Genomic DNA, 11430 nt, shown 5'->3' with positions numbered 1-11430 from the left:
GCCTTGCTAGAGGAGGCGTGACCCTAGGGGTGGGCTTTGAGGTTTCAAAAGTCAATGCCATTCTTAGTCTCTTTCTGCCTGCCAGCTGCCATGACCACAACCATGGTGGTCATGAACTCACCATCCGAAACCATAAGCCTTTGTTAAATGTCCTCTTCTATAAGCAACAGAACAGTGACCACACAGTAAGTGACAAGGAAGAATCTCTATCTCAGAGCCATCTGGTTTTGATACCTGGCTTACATAAAGCAGTGACAGAATGATGGTGGGAAATAGCAAATCTGAGGACGTCTGAACTGTTCCTAGTTTAGCAAGTGAGAGCCATCTGGCTGAGAGGACACCACAGTGTGAACACACTTGCTGCATAAACATAAGAACTTGCTTTTAGATTCTCAACACCTACACAAAAGGTTGAGCATACAACATCCTTAATTATCAGGGAAACGCAAATCAAAACAACTCTGAGATACCATCTTACGCCAATCAGAATTGCTAAGATGAAAAACACTAATGACCCCTTATGTTGGAAAAGATGTGGTAGTAATGCAAATTTGTTCAGCCACTGTGGAAATCAGTATGGCAATTTTCCAGAAAATTAGGGATCAATCTACCTGAAGACCCTGCAATACCACTTTTGGGCATATACCTAAAGGAGGCACACTCACACCACAAAGACATTTGCTCAACTCTGTTCATAGCAACATTATTTGTAATAGCCAGAACTTGGAAACAACCTAGATGCCCCTCAACGGAAGAATGGATAAAGAAAAGGGGGTATATTTAACCCAATAGAGTACTACTCAGTGGTAAAAAAAAAAAAAAAACAATGACATCTTTAAATTTGCAGGCACATAGAAGCAACTTGAAAGAAAAAAAAAAAAAAACATCCTGAGTGAGGTAACCCAGACCCAGAAAGATAAATACAATATGTACTCACTCATTAGTGGATACCAGACATAAAGCAAAGGATAACCAGCCTACAGTCTACAACCTCAGAGAAGCTTGATGCAGAGATCTACAACTAACCACTGGGCCAAACTCCTGGAGTTCAATCGAAGTGAGAAGGGAGTGATAATATGAGCAAAGGAGTCAAAACCATGATGGGGAAACTCACAGAATCAGCTGACCCGAGCTAGTGGGAGATCACTGACTCTGTACTGACAACTGGGGAACCTGCATAGGACCGAACTAAAACTCCCTTAATACAGGTGACAATGGTGTGACTGGGACAATATATGAGGCCACTGGCAGTAGCACTGAAATCTAACACTAATGCATGAAATGACTTTGTGGGGCCCATTCTCTATGGAGAGACACCTTGCTCAGCCTAGGCATGAGATGGGGAGGGGGACATATTGGTCCTGCCTCAACGAAGTGATGTAACAGACTTAGTTGACTTCCCAGGGGAGGCCTTACCCTCTCTAAGGAGCAAATGGGAGGTGGGGTGGGGAAAGGTGGGGGGAGTGGGAGGAGAGGAGGAAGGGGGAACTGGGATTAGAATGTAAAAAACTGAATTAGTTTTAATTATTTTTAAAAGGTTGAGTGTAGTTATTTTTAGAAACACTCTTGTCTACATATCCATCCCCCATTCCCTCACCCTCCCCCATCCTCCCATGCTTCCCACCAACTCCCCAATCTACCCACCACCCACTCCCCAGGAATAGTGAGACCCTCCACAGGGGATCATCAAAGTCCTCCTTTCCATATCTGGGCTGCAACAATATCCCTCCATAGGGAAAGGGCTCCCAAAATCCATTTGTAACTTAAGAATAAACCCTGGCTCCACTGTTAGAGGTTCCATAGACTGTCTTGGCCTCCTAGCTGGTACCCACATTCAGAGGGCTTGGTTTGGTCCAATGCTGGTTCCCCCACTTTACAACTAGGGTCTGTGTGCTCTCATTAGGTCAGGTCAACTATTTCTGCAGGTATCTCCAGCACCATCTTGGCTCATTTGTCCATCTCTCCTCCCTCTCTGCAACTGGATTCCAGGAGTATGGCTCAGTGCTCAGCTGTGGGTGTCTGTCTCTGCTTTGATCAGCTACTGGGTCAAGGCTCTAGGAATGGTAACCAAGGTAATCATCAATCTCATTATAGGGGAAGGGCATCAAAGGCAGCCTCTCCACTACTGCCTAGATTCTTAGTTGATGATATCCATGTGGATCCCTACCATTATCTCTATACCAGAACTCTCTCAGAACCTGTGCTGTCTCCCTTTATCAAGGCGTCTCCTTTCTTGCCCTCTTCTATTCCTCCCCTGTCTCAGTCCTCCTGTTCTCCTCCCCCTTCTCCCCTTTCCATGCTCCCAATTTGCTCAGGGGCTCTTGTCCCCCCTCCCCTTCTTCGGGGGACCATGAGTTTTTCTCTTGGGGTCCTCCTTGTTTCCTAGTTTCTCTGGTGGTGTGGATTGTAGACTAGTAATCCTTTTCTTTATGCCTAAAAACCATATATGAGTGAGTACATACCATGTTTGTCTTTTGTGACTGGGTTACCTCACTCAGGATGGTTTCTTCTAGTTCTATCCATTTGCCTGCAAATTTCAAGATTCCATTGTTTTTTTTTCCTGCTGAGTAGTACTCCATTGTATAAACGTACCACATTTTCTCTATCCACTCTTCAGTTGAAGGGCATCTAGGTTGCTTCCAGGTTCTGGCTATTACAAATAATGCTGCTATGAACATAGTGGAACATATGTCCTTGTTGTATGAATGTGCATTCTTTGTGTATATGCCCAGGAGAGGAATTGCTGGATCTTGAGGTAGACTCATTCCCATTTTCCTGAGAAACCACCACACTGATTTCCAGAGTGGTCGTACAAGTTTGCACTCCCACCAGCAATGGAGGAGTGTTCCTCTTTCTCCGCATCCTCTCCAGCATAGACTGTCATTGGTGTTTTTGATTTCAGCCATTCTGGCCGGTGTAAGATGGTATCTCGGAGTTGTTTTGAGTTGCATTTCCCTGATTGCTAAGGATGTTGAGCACTTTCTCAAGTGTCTTTTTAAAAGACACATTTAGAGCCAGGTGGTGGTGGCACACACCTTTAATCCCAGCACTCGGGAGGCAGAGGCAGGCGGATCTCTGTGAGTTCGAGGCTGGGCTGGACCGATAGCCTCCAAAACCGATACAGAGAAACCCTGTCTCGAAAAACCAAAAAAAAAAAAAAAAAAAAAAAAAAAAAAGACATTTAGAAATAAAAGTATATGTGAACATGACACAACCCTGGGAGAACAAGTTAAATATCTCCATTTCCATTTGTTGCACACATCTTCAAAAGGCTCAATAGCCATCAAGGATGCCTTCTAAGGTAACAGCAGCACTGCCCCCCAAAAGAATTCTCAGGCTCCAAATTAGTTCAGTAAGAGTTTTCAATGCGGCCAGATATAGTGGCACACGCCTTTAATTCCAGCACTTGAGAAGCAGACACAGGCAGATCTCTGTGAGTTCAAGGTCCACCTAGTCTACAGAGTGAATTCCAGGACAGCCAGAGCTACATAAAGAGACCCTCTCTCTCAAAAAAAAAAAAAAAAAAAAAGCAAAACAAAACAAATTCTCGATACATTTGTCTTTTCCTTTTTTCATACATTTCCAGTTACCTAAGAGTATCTCAAGCAGATGACAAGCCATGATGTCAGCCCATGTCCAGGACTGAGTCAGCTTCGATGCCACTAGCCTTGTCCTCAGCTGTCTTTGCTCTGAGCCTCATAAGAAACAAAGAAAGTAGTATGGGAAGTGACTGCCCAGTGGGACTAAAACATGTCAAAATGCCTTATTCAGGACGGCGATAAAAGCAGGAACCAAAGGCACGTTTTCAGGGAGAATCCATGGTACTGATGAAAGTGGTCCCCTGCTGGTGGCCTGAGAGGAAAAAGATACCCAAAGCCCAAGTGCAAGATTCTGAGTGCCCTGGCCTCCTGGGTGTCTCCTGAACAGGACTAGTTTATAGTTCTCCTTTCCTGCTCTGTACTGCCCCAGGCAGGAGGCAGCAGGCATGCAGAAGACAAACACTGCATGTGCTCACACCCAAGGGAGGGACATTTTCACAAGCAAGCCCCCAAGGTGTCAGGTGGAAATAAGGTCCCTCATGACAGTGGAGTCTCAGCCCTGACCTCAAAGGATCACCTCCTCGTTGATGTCCAAAGACTCCAGCTCCTGAGAGCGCATGCCCTACGCTTCCCTCCGGAGCAGAGTGGATGGGTTTGAGTGCTGGACTAGCCAACAGTTATCTGAGAAGGTTGACTGCAGGGCACCAGCCGGTAGCTGTTGAGCAGATACTGTGGCCCTGAAAAACCTAGTGTCCCTCATTTTGAAAGCAAAATCTCAAGACTAACCTGAATTGGAATTCACAAACAATATCATTTTCTCCATATTTTTAAAAATAAATAGAACTCTCTAATCAAAATAAATGGGAAAATTAAAAATGAAAGAATTTATAACTATGAATTTTCTACATAAATACAAATTACTAAACTAGATAACAAAAGGTCTCTGTGTTGGCCTCTGTGTTGGCCTCTGTGTTGGCCTCTACTGCTCTATCCCATAGTAGCCACAAGCCCCAGAGCTCTCAGCCACAGTGAAATGACTCCTCCCAGCTCTGGAGAGAGCAAAGCCTACAGCCTTCCAGTCATTCACCTTCTGTTAAGAGAAGCTTTTTCCTTGAGAAGGAGCCGTTTTGTCCGCCTGGTTTTAGATCCGCATCAGTCCCAAATAAACACACAGGAGGCTATATTAATTATGAAGCTGTTGGCCTTGCTTGTCTCTTACTGGCTAGCTCTGCTTAAGTAATTACCCCATAATTGTTAATCTAAGTATGTCTCTTACCGGAGAGGTTTCCGGGCTTCCTACCCCAATGGTGTTACATCTCGACTCTCTTGTGTTTCTCCTTCCCAGAATCCTCCTGGACTCCTAGCCCCACCTATCTAGATTTCTTTTGGCCAGCAGTAATTTATTGACATATACACAGGACTTCCCCAACAACCTTCTGACTACAGGAGAGGAACTCAGGAGGCAGAGTCCAGGCTAGCCCATTCTTACTCCACAACCAACTCATGAGACTTCTGTTGGGATGAACATGGATGAAGATGAACCCCCAAGACTTGGGAGATGCACATAGTCTCCCCAGCCACAGAACCTGCAGGAGCCCACAGAGTACAGAGCAAGGAAGTTCTGGTAGCTAATCTTTTCTTCCTCAAAATCCCCAGGCCAAGAGGTCGACTTTCTTCCAATGTTTTCCCCTTGTCCCTCAGACCTGTCTTTTCCTCCCCTGCTTTATGTCTACTTAGCAATGACACCTAACTGCACGAATGGCTGTGCCTGGGACTCTCAGTCTTGAAAAGAACTCTTGGCAGCAGCTCATCTAAGAGTGTGATAGAAGCAGAGCTTACCTTGCAGCCCTGAAACCCCAGCTCTGTGTGCTACTGGCTGAGGAACAGAAAACAACTTGGATTATCTGAACGGCCATTTCAGTCATGGTAAAGGAAGGGGTTGAAATTTGGCTGAATCCCATTAAGCATTTAATGGAATCTGTGAAAACTGTCCCACCCAATGAAGGAAACAGGATACTCAATAGCCAATCCCCTCTCACGCATCTGAGAATGTGAGATGGCATGTGAGAATGGAAGAAAGAGCAGGGAAAACACACACACACACACATACACACACACACAAACACACACACACACACACACACACACACACCACCATCACCACCACCACCATCACCACCACCACCATCACCACCACCACGAATATACTTGGAAGTTCAGATCCTTAACACAGCTTTCTATCTTACAGAATAAAATAGGGGGATTCATTGAATTGTCCAACAAGCTCCAGAAAGCTCCTCACATATTGTCTCCCATGAAGCCTTGCTTGTGTGATCCCAACTATCCTCACTTCCCCGAGCTTAACCCAGGAGCTTAACCAGCTGCAGCCTTTCCTGAACCATCTCCTGCTTGGCCCCCAGAAGCCACCGCATGCCTGCTGAGAGAAGGGCTGTGCTCCTTCCCTTTCAACAAATGGGCATCATTTCCCCTGGGAGGAGTGAGACAGCAGAGCTCACTCTAAAGCAGGGGATAGGGTTAGACATGAAGAACTTTCTCAGCAGCAGCATCTTCCCGTAAAATCCTAGCTCCTGTTTTGTTGGTTTGTTTTGTGTTTGTTTTGAAGAGTTGTGAGCCAGTTTCTGAAAGGTTCTGACTCCACGGTGTCTACAGGCTGGTTAATAGGCCTGAGGACCCTGCGAAGGCCTGAAGGGGTGGGAACCAGTGAGTCCTTCTAGGGTGGAGAGTCGGGGATGCTCAGGGAGATGATCAGAGACTCAGCAGCTGTGGACGGTGGAGTGGGAAGCCTGGGAAGCTGAGGCGGTGGTACAGGGCACTGCTTAGCTGGCTGGGAATTGTGTAAGGGAAGTCACAGGGGAACAGGCTGCCCTCGGTGCTGCCTCACAGGTCCAGCTCCCAGGCTGGGAAACATGTTGAATCCGGGTCCCAGCTAGCCTCCTTCTGCACCACCCTTGGCACTAGCGTGCACCCTGAGTGCGACCCCTGAAGGGGCCAGGTCAGCTAGCCCTGGCCATGTCCAAACCCTCTGGGGACTTAGGCTTGTGCCCATCCACAGGAAAGGGGCTACACACAAGTCATTTGGGTATTTGGGCTTGGTGGAGTAGTTGGTTGGTTGTTTTGTTTCTTTGGGTGTTTGTTTTAAGACAGGATCTAGATTATGTAGCTCAGGATAGCTTAGAACTTGCAATTCTCCTGCCTCAGCACTCCGAGTGATAAAATTAGGGGCATGTGCCATCACAGCCAGTGTTCATTCTATAGGGTTTTTATTTTCAGTGCTGGGCTGGTACCTGGGCCCTCATGCATGCTAGACAAGCACCCTGAACAGAGCTGTGCCCCCAACTTTTGGAGACAGGACATTTTCCCACTTTGCCAGGAACCTGCTCCTGCCTTCCCCCAGTGGAACCTACCTGGCCCAAAATAGTGATCGGTCAGGTCTGAACACAGCAGAGGATGAGGCAAGACCCACACACCCACCCTACAGTCACTATATGAGGTCCACAACTCTCCTCAGGGTCCTGTTTTTAGACTATGAAGAACTAGCTGCAACTGGTTTTCCTACCTCTGGACCTCTGCCTCCTTAACTGCAAAAACATGAGTCCCTGCCAGCCTCCCTGACCAGCCAAGGGGACACCCAGACGTGCCAGCCTACCTGACCAAGGGGACATTCTAGGTGCTTTAAACTTCATAACCTGTAGATGGCTCTGCCATCATTCTTCATTACTGGTGTGGTTGAGCCTAGGAGTTCCTGGAATTTTAGATTCTCTGGAACCCTTCTACCTGAGTGGTCAATGGGAGTCCTCCAGCTTCACTGTTTAGTAATGCCACAGGGGAATGGTCTCCTTTCTTCTTTTTTCCCAAGACACATCAGCTCACTGACCCAGAGCTCCAGTTTCTCAGGCTTCCTCTCTAATGGCCCAGACATCCATCCCAGCTACACAGACAGCCGTAAGAGGCCCAGCCCAGAGGTCAGGCCCGCCTGAGGAGGGTGAAGACGGAGGGGTCGTAGAGAGAGGCAAGCCCCAGAAACGGGCGATTGTAACCCACTAGAGCTTGCTATGGTCATTCAGAATCATAGCCAGCAGAGGGCACTGTAAGACAAGCTCAGGAGACACTTAGGCAAAGCTGGGGAAATCAAGTAGCTGGTCATAACTTACAGAGACAAGTTAGACCTAGACAGGCAAAGGGAAGCTCACGCATCTCCTCTTGGGTTTATCTCTCCTCGCTCACCACATAGCACTTCCCTGAATCTCCCTTCCATGAACCTGGTCCAAAAGTAACAACACGCTCCAGGAGAGGAGAGGAATGTGACCTTCCTCTGCCCCATTTGGGAAAGGGCACAGAACATTAGAGGGTATACAGCACAAGGACTGAGAGTCAGAAGGGGGAGGGGAGACAGGGGAACACCCATGGGCTGTGTGTGCACATGCGTGAAAGGCCCGGCCCCTGAGTCTGTGTCTGGTGGGTTAGAAGGAAAGGCTTAGAGGGGAGCACAGAAGAGCGTGACCCCTGGGGGCTCAGTGGGGTCACTATGGAAACCCGATCCAAAATACATCCTCTTGCAGCACACTTACTGGTGCAGATCTGCAGGCGTGTGTCTAGTCTCTCCAGATGCTCTCATGGCTCTGAAGAACAGGGACAGGGCATGCAAGGGTAAGTAACAGCCTAGGGTCACCTACTGTCCTCGGGCACTTTTGTCTGTCAGCTCCCAGCCAAAGGGGGAACATCCATCACCCCCTTAAGTTAGATAAGACGGAGCAAAGAAGAAGCAACACAACCATGTATGACGTGTGACAAAAGCACTCAGGGAGTCAGGTGGCCAGCCTTCCAAAAGTCACAAGGCAATGACTCAAATGCAACAGTGCTTACAGCACACCTGAAATTGTTTGAGCTCAGGGAAACAAGCCAGCCCTGATCTCTCATGGGTGAAAAAGTGAACCTTTCCCACACACTAAGTCCTCAGGGAAGGTGGGAAAAGCGAGAGAAAGTCTGCCCTGGAATTATCTCAGAGACCTCAAGTCAGAAAATGGGGACCTTAGTTCCAGCTTGACCCCTGTGTGATTTTTGGACAAACTTCTTAAAGGTCTCTGCTTCTGCTGAGTGGTGGTGGTGCCTGCCTTTAATCCCAGCACACGAGAGGCAGAGGCAGACTGATCTCTGTGAGTTCGAGACCAGCCTGGTAAGTTCCAGGACAGGCTTCAAAACAATACAGAGAAACCTGTCTCAACATGGATCTGCCTAGGAAAAAGACAAGATCTGAGAACTGGGAGCCTGGGGGGCATGGGGAAGGGTGAAAGGGAGAGGGGGAAAGGGAAGGGGGGTAGAGGAAAATGTATAGTTCAATTAAGAGAGAGAGAGAGAGAGAGAGAGAGAGAGAGAGAGAGAGAGAGAGAGAGAGAGAGAAACAGAGAAACCCTGCCTCGAAAAACCAAAACAAGAAGAAAAGGAAGGAAAGAAGGGAAGGAGGGAGGGAGGGAGGAAGAAAAGGAAAGAAAGAAAGAAAGAAAGAAAGAAAGAAAGAAAGAAAGAAAGAAAGAAAAGAGAGAAAGAAAGCAGCTCTCCTCCCGTAAATCGCACAGTAGATGAGAATCCTTTCACAGAAGACAGGGATATAGCAGCCCTCCTGGGTCACCCTTCTCTCTCACCCAGATGCTCAGCTCCCAGGGAAACTCAGAAACTCCCAGGCAAGAACACCCAGCCCTGCCACTTCTTACATTTGACAATATCCCCAAAGATGTGGTCTCTGATGTACAGGACACCCATCTCCCCACTCAGAAAATCTCATATACCGCGTCTGATGAGCCTGCTGCAGCAAAGAAAGGCAAATGCTTGCTCACCATTCCACCCTGGAGTGGAAGCTACGGGGTGTCGCTGGCATAGGAGGAGGGAGCTGGAGCTGGTACCCTGAATGGACAGCACAGGCTGGTGGGGACCAGTGTAGATAGATACCCACACAAAGCCTCCCAGGGTCCTGGAGGGCCAAGGGAGCCCTGAGCCGAGAGAACCGTGCCACCCCTGGTCAGAGAGGGCTTGGGAGATCTGTATGGCAGAACTACTATGGCAGTGATGGAGTAAGAATGTCAGCAGGCCCTGAAGTAGTCTCCTGGGTTCCTGTCTCCAGGGACAGGCAAGCCAGCAGAGCCAGCAGCAGCCACAGGGAAGGTAAATTCTAAGGTCAGAGGCCTCCCCTCCACAAAACACAAGGCGTCTGCAACTGCCATTACTGTTTTGACCTGCCTCAAGACCATCCCTTCTGAAAAAAAAAAAAAGGTGGGGTTTTTGTGTGTCTACCACAATCAGGTCAAAGTAGGCCTTCCAGGTTCTAGGTGAGGCCTCAGCCTGTAAAACATGGACATACACAAGGGCGTGCACAGTCCTAGAAGTGTGACCTTGCAGTGATCTGCCCCTTGCCCACCAGCCTCCAGGTCTAAGGAGACATCCCTGGGCCCAGGAACTAGCCAAGCCAGACAGTAAACGACCATTGGTGATTGCATGGGCGGTGGGGTTACACTCATATGAACTCTTGGGCAAGCCTCCAAAGCTGCTCACAGTGAAGAAGAGCCCTAGGCCATGGAACAGGACCACAGTTACCACCCACCCAGAAATACTTGATCAGAACTCAAGCCCTGTCCCTTGATCTCCTGGACCTGCCAGACACTTAGTTCACCCCACTTAAGTCCTCCCCAGATATCCTACTTTCCCTTAAGAAACCTCGGAGGAGGACATAAGCGGCCCCGGCCCGCCCATTCAGAGACCTCAGGGAGACCCATCCATGGAAAAAGACCACTCACATTCCTCCTCTTCCTCCTCCTCAGAGAGAGCTTAGACTAGGAGAGGCTGGCCTCTTGCCCTTTCTGCATACATGCCCCTCTACCCCAACCCCTCAAACCCAAGACATTTGCCTCGCTGACAGCAAACAGGTAAGTCACGATGGCTTGATAGGGACAGGGCAGGGAATCCAGGGTCAGACCTAGCGGGGTCAGAGGGCACCCAGCCTCGGCCTTCACTTCATCTTCCCCTATTCTTGCCCTCAGGCATGAGATGGTAGGAAAATTGGGGTTGAAAGGCCAAGCAATTAGAACCCAAGATGTAGACAGGGTGATGGGGGTAAGAAGGCCTTTGTTCCTCCCCTCCGCTGTCTTGGTGTCCCCTAGGCCCATAAAGAAAACCAGAGGTCACTCCCCACCCACCCCCAGGCACACATTCCTATCAGTGTAATTGTATCACTGTTGGTGACCAAAAAACCTTTCTTTCCCAACCTCATTCCCCAGTAGGATGGAGACTCATACCTGGGGCAAAGAAGTGATTCTCCAACCCCCCAGCACTGGGCCTCCCTGTTGGGACCCACAAGCACAGGCTCCGCACCTCCCAGAGCTGAGCCTTTATGGGTTTCAAGCCCTGGGTGCCACCCACAACCTAGGTGCCATAGTGGAGAGTCAGAGGCGGATATAAACCTTGAGGGAGATGAGCAGGGAAGAGGCTTCCTGTCACCCAGGTACAAGCCAGTCAGGAGCTGAGACCTGTGGCCACCCACATCCTTCTCCACGCATTTCTCTTAAGTCCTCCAGAGTCTGTCCTTTTGAGACAGCCCTGCAGGAGGGAGCCGCTGTGTCCCTGCATGCACATACGTGTGCACACATGTACATGCATGTATGACCACACCTACCAACATGTCTATGTCCAAGACAGTGGGTGTTGGCCAAGGAAGCAGGGGCCCAAGTCTTCAACAGAAAAATGGGGTAAGGTCTATAGGAACCGGAGGTCTGGGGGTTGCTCAGGAACACCAAGGACAGACAGATGAGAGATCCCAGGGGTCCAGGCACTCGCTGATGGGTGGGCGTGTCATCAGTCACATCCTAGAAGAGGCTTCAGAAGG

Source organism: Mesocricetus auratus, unplaced genomic scaffold (genome assembly GCF_017639785.1).
Source record: "Mesocricetus auratus isolate SY011 unplaced genomic scaffold, BCM_Maur_2.0 Super-Scaffold_100004, whole genome shotgun sequence".
In the NCBI taxonomy this organism is placed as follows: Eukaryota; Metazoa; Chordata; class Mammalia; order Rodentia; family Cricetidae; genus Mesocricetus; species Mesocricetus auratus.
This window is presented reverse-complemented; position numbering follows the sequence as displayed.